Source organism: Cherax quadricarinatus, chromosome 76 (genome assembly GCF_038502225.1).
Source record: "Cherax quadricarinatus isolate ZL_2023a chromosome 76, ASM3850222v1, whole genome shotgun sequence".
Classification (NCBI taxonomy): Eukaryota; Metazoa; Arthropoda; class Malacostraca; order Decapoda; family Parastacidae; genus Cherax; species Cherax quadricarinatus.
Genome location: NC_091367.1, coordinates 17412474 through 17418919, shown reverse-complemented (window position 1 = coordinate 17418919; position 6446 = coordinate 17412474).

The window sequence follows — 6446 nt, the reverse complement described above, 5'->3', positions numbered from 1 at the left end:
ACCACATTTAATGCAGTAGAGGTTGACTTCATAAACGTATATATGATATAAGTATATCAGAATGTGATTAAGTATTACGGCCATCATTCTCCACTGAATTAATTCATTATTCGATTATCAATGAACTTCCATACAGCCATGAAATCCACAATTGCGCATTGAGGTTCATTTCTTTCTAGGCATTTTTCAGGTTAATATCAGTCGTCTCTTTCCCTTTGTCTCTGTCAGTCTCTCTCTGTCTCTGGCTTTGCCTTTTTCTCTTTCTGTCTATGCTTCTCTTTCTTTTGGTCTCTGTCTCTCTGTTTCTCTTTCTGTGTCTTTGTTTCTCTCTCTCTCTCTCTCTCTCTCTCTCTCTCTCTCTCTCTCTGTGTGTGTGTGTGTGTGTGTGTGTGTGTTTGTGTATCTCTTTCCCTCTCTCTCTCTGTCTCTCTGCCCATTCCATGTGTCTCTGTCTCTCTCTGTTTCTGCATCTCTGTCTGTCAGTCTGTCTAGTGCCGATTCGGCTCATTAGGCGCCCCCCCCACACATACACTTAAGGAAATTAGAGAAAGTGCAAAGGTTTGCAACAAGAATAGTCCCGGGGCTAAGGGGTATATCCTACGAGGAGAGGTTAAGGGAAATCGACCTGACGACACTGGAGGACAGGAGAGATAAAGGGGATATGATAACTACATACAAAATACTGAGAGGAATCGATAAGGTGGACAGAGACAGGATGTTCCAGACATGGGACACAACAACAAGGGGTCATAGTTGGAGTTGAAGACTCAGATGAATCACAAGGATGTTAGGAAGTATTTCTTCAGTCACACAGTTGTCGGGAAGTGGAATAGTTTGGGAAGTGATGTAGTGGAGGCAGGATCCAAACATAGCTTTAAGAAGAGGCATGATAAAGCTCATATAGCGGGAAGAGTGACCTAGTAGCGGCCAGTAAAGAGGCGGGACCAGGAGCTGTGATTCAACCCCTGAAACCACAACTCGGTGAGTACACACACACACACACACACACACACACACACACACACACACACACACACACACACACACACACACACACGCTGACACACACTGACACACACGGACACACGGACACACGGACACACGGACACACGGACACACGGACACACAGACCCACACACACACACACACACACACACACACACAAAGGGGCAAAGAAGACCGCAGACAGAATATAGGCTAGGTGGACAAAGACTACAGACCTCACTCAGGGAGAAAGACCTTGGGGTGACCATAACACCGAGCACATCACCGGAGGCACACATCAACCAAATAACCGCTGCAGCATACGGGCGCCTGGCAAACCTGAGAATAGCGTTCCAATACCTTAATAAGGAATCGTTCAAGACACTGTACACTGTGTATGTTAGACCCATACTGGAGTATGCAGCACCAGTCTGGAACCCACACCTGGTCAAGCACGTCAAGAAGTTAGAGAAAGTACAAAGGTTTGCAACAAGGCTAGTCCCAGAGCTCAAGGGAATGTCGTACGAGGAAAGGTTAAGGGAAATCGGACTGACGACACTGGAGGACAGAAGGGTCAGGGGAGACATGATAACGACATACAAGATACTGCGGGGAATAGACAAGGTGGACAGAGATAGGATGTTCCAGAGAGGGGACACAGGGACAAGGGGTCACAACTGGAAGCTGAAGACTCAGACGAGTCACAGGGACGTTAGGAAGTATTTCTTCAGTCATAGAGTTGTCAGCAAGTGGAATAGCCTAGCAAGTGAAGTAGTGGAGGCAGGAACCATACATAGTTTTAAGAAGAGGTATGACAAAGCTCAGGAAGCAGAGAGAGAGAGGATCCAGTAGCGATCAGTGAAGAGGCGGGGCCAGGAGCTGAGTCTCGACCCCTGCAACCACAATTAGGTGAGTACAATTAGGTGAGTACACACAGCATACGGGCGCCTGGCAAACCTGAGAATGACGTTCCGATACCTTAATAAGGAATCGTTCAAGACACTGTACACTGTGTATGTTAGGCCCATACTGGAGTATGCAGCACCAGTCTGGAACCCACACCTTGTCAAGCACGTCAAGAAGTTAGAGAAAGTACAAAGGTTTGCAACAAGGCTAGTCCCAGAGCTCAGGGGAATGTCGTACGAGGAAAGGTTGAGGGAAATCGGACTAACGACACTGGAGGACAGAAGGGTCAGGGGAGACATGATAACGACATACAAGATACTGCGGGGAATAGACAAGGTGAACAGAGATAGGATGTTCCAGAGAGGGGACACAGGAACAAGGGGTCACAACTGGAAGCTGAAGACTCAGACGAGTCACAGGGACGTTAGGAAGTATTTCTTCAGTCATAGAGTCGTCAGGAAGTGGAATAGCCTAGCAAGTGAAGTAGTGGAGGCAGGAACCATACATTGTTTTAAGAAGAGGTATGATAAAGCTCAGGAAGCAGAGAGGACCTAGTAGCAATCAGTGAAGAGGCGGGGGCCAGGAGCTGAGTCTCGACCCTTGCAACTACAATTAGGTGAGTACACACACACACACACTCTCTCACACACACACACACACACACACACACACACACACACACACACACACACACACACACACACAGGAGCTCGGACTCGACCCCCGCAACCTCAACTAGGTGAGTACACACACACACTCTCGCGCACACACACACACTCTCGCACACACACACACTCTCACACACACACACACACACACACACACACACACACACACACACACACACACACACACACACACACACACACATCTATATATATATATATATATATATATATATATATATATATATATATATATATATATATATATATATATATATATATATGCAATAAGATCACAGTAAACAGGTGATTTCAGAATATGCAAAACAACCACTCTGAAAGAATAGAGAAATTCCAAGCGCTTTCGTGACTACTCACATTATCAAGGAACTATGAAAGTAAAGCATCCAAGGAAGCTATATAAGGGGTCTGGCCGGCACCTCACTATCAGATCCCACAACGGTTTAAACACCTGACGCGCGCCGACCCAACTTGGATATACACCATTTCCTAGGAAAATTAAATAGCTTAGCCCATTCTATAAACTTTACTGTTGAGTTTGAAGAAAATAACTCATTGCCTTTTCTAGATGTTTTAATTATTAAGAGTAATAATGAATTCAAATTTAAAATTTACAGAAAACCTACAAATAACTGTTCCTATGTCCACTATTATTCCTCGCATCAAGATAGTCAAACTGTCTGTTTTCTCATCAATGTTTTTGAGAGCTTTACGAATTTGTAGTCCTGTGTTCATAGATGAGGAAATATCCAAAATTTATGAAATAGGTAATGATTTAAAATACCCAAGAAATGTAATTGATAAATCTTTTAAAGTTGCTAGAAATACTTTTTACAATCCAAAAAGGGACAACCAGCCTTATTCAACTAAAAATATGTTGGTTCTCCCTTACCATGAAAACTTGGTTGATATGCCTTCTCTTCTTAAGACTTTTAATATTAAAGTTGTATTCAAAAATCTTGATACAGTAAAAAAAATTTTGATAAAGAATTCCCCCCAAAATGCTGATGGATGTGTCTATAAGATTCCTTGTAAAATTTGCAATAAAGTTTATTACGGTCAAACTGGTAAAAATCTCGAACTAAATATAGCATTAGAACTGGACAAGATTCCAATGCTCTATTTATTCATGTAAGAGATTTTAACCATCCAATTGATTTTCAAAAAGTTGAGAAAGTAGTATCAAGCAAGTCCATGGTCGACAGGAATATAATTGAATCTTGTTTCATAAAAAGCAGTTTTGAAAATAATATGAATATTTCCTTTGGTTTATATAAATTAGATCCATTTATAATTAATAGAATTTGGGAAGAATTTAATAATACACTGGACAAATAATCTTTAAAATTTCTTATTTCTTGGGTAGAATAGTTTGTGGGGCGAGTTGTGCCAAGGACCTATCCAAGTTGGGTCGGCGCGCGTCAGGTGTTTAAACCGTTGTGGGATCTGATAGTGAGGTGCCGGCCAGACCCCTTATATAGCTTCCTTGGATGCTTTACTTTCATAGTTCCTTGATAATGTGAGTAGTCACGAAAGCGCTTGGAATTTCTCTATTCTTTCAGAGTGGTTGTTTTGCATATATATATATATATATATATATATATATATATATATATATATATATATATATATATATATATATATATATATATATATATATATATATATGTGTGTGTGTGTGTGTGTAGAGAGAGAGGGGATGGGGCAGCTGTAGTCCATGTTCACACAAAAAGAAGATCAGAGCAGAAATCAGCAACTACAGACCAGTGTCACTCCTGTCCATCACTGGCAAGATCCCTGAAACAATAATCTCACCATAGATGACAGAGTTTTTTGACTACCACTCACTTCTTTGTGCTGATCTATTGTTAAAGCTTTCCACTAAGTGGCACCAGACACTGGATGAATCCAAAGTCAGCTGTGTGGTTGTACTGGACATTGCTTGTGCTTTCGACTGAGTATGGTACCAGGGACTCTTGGCAAGACTGTAAGCACTAGGAAATATAGGCTTTATACTATGTCTTCTCAGTGATTACCTTCAAGGTAGATCTCTAAGCATAGTTCTCAACGTGATAGTCAGCAGAATATGCTATTGGTGCAAGTGTTCCACAGGGAAGTGTGCTTGGGCCATTGTTATAGAATGTCTACTTCAATTGCCTCCTTCATCTCATTTCTGAATCCCATGCATATGCAGAGGACTGTACTGTGACATTTACTTATCCAAGAAAGGAAATGCCAGCTGCTCTAAGATACATTAATCACCAGCTTACAGCTTTCTCAGCCAGAGGTAAACGGTGGCAGGTAACAATTGCTCCTGAGAAAACACAAATTAGGAGGAGGTGTGGGATTACCAAAACTATTTTCCAGAGGGCTGAGGAGGGGTTGTTGAGGTGGTTTGGACATATGGACATAATCTTCTAAAACCCTGTGTAAAGAGAGAGAGAGAGAGAGAGAGAGAGAGACAGAGAGAGACAGAGAGAGAGAGAGACAGAGACAGAGAGAGACAGAGAGAGACAGAGAGACACAGGCAGAGAGACAGACAGACAGGCAGACAGAGAGACAGACAGAGAGAAACTGAGAGAGACAGTGAGAGAAAGAGGAAGGGTGGCAGGGAGGGAGATCTCGATGGCGGATGCCAATTCACATCTTATAAGTGCCTCTAAACTTTGGATCTAGAACCATTACACTCACATAGGATTACTCTCGTTATCTTTCTCACATATTATATGTATATAGTATAAAAAATTACTAGTAACAAAAGTATATATCTACCCTACGCTTAAAACCCTGTAAGAAACGGAACATTATACAGGAGAAACCCTGAATGAACACAAGATATTGGCACTTGGAAACACTGAGTCAACTGCTCAGCCACTTAGCTAAATAAGGTGCTGAGATTCTGAGATAATCACTCATGAGGGTGAGTGCGTGCTCGCACTGAGTTATGTAGGCGGACATGTTGTAAGGGAAAGGGTGGTCAGACGTCGTGTTGTGACAGGAGTCCCCTGAAACCAGTTTCCCTGGACGAAAATAAACTGATGAAAAAGTAATTATACGTTGGAGTGTAATCATAACTCAGAGAATAAATAACAGATTTTGTTTAACCCGAGAACAAAAAAATAAACATAATCCAACTGAATAAACAATCTAGAAACAAAAAAAAATTGAATGTTCAATAAATAGAATGATGGCTCAATCTCGTGCAATGAGAGAGACTACTGAGCTAGCCCCCGTGATAGTGTCTCGTGCAATGAGAGAGACTACTGAGCTAGCCCCTGTGATAGTGTCTCGTGCAATGAGAGAGACTACTGAGCTAGCCCCTGTGATAGTGTCTCGTGCAATGAGAGAGACTACTGAGCTAGCCCCTGTGATAGTGTCTCGTGCAATGAGAGAGAATACTGAGCTAGCCCCTGTGATAGTGTCTCGTGCAATGAGAGAGACTACTGAGCTAGCCCCTGTGATAGTGTCTCGTGCAATGAGAGAGACTACTGAGCTAGCCCCTGTGATAGTGTCTCGTGCAATGAGAGAGACTACTGAGCTAGCCCCTGTGATAGTGTCTCGTGCAATGAGAGAGAATACTGAGCTAGCCCCTGTGATAGTGTCTCGTGCAATGAGAGAGAATACTGAGCTAGCCCCTGTGATAGTGTCTCGTGCAATGAGAGAGACTACTGAGCTAGCCCCTGTGATAGTGTCTCGTGCAATGAGAGAGACTACTGAGCTAGCCCCTGTGATAGTGTCTCGTGCAATGAGAGAGAATACTGAGCTAGCCCCTGTGATAGTGTCTCGTGCAATGAGAGAGAATACTGAGCTAGCCCCTGTGATAGTGTCTCGTGCAATGAGAGAGACTACTGAGCTAGCCCCTGTGATAGT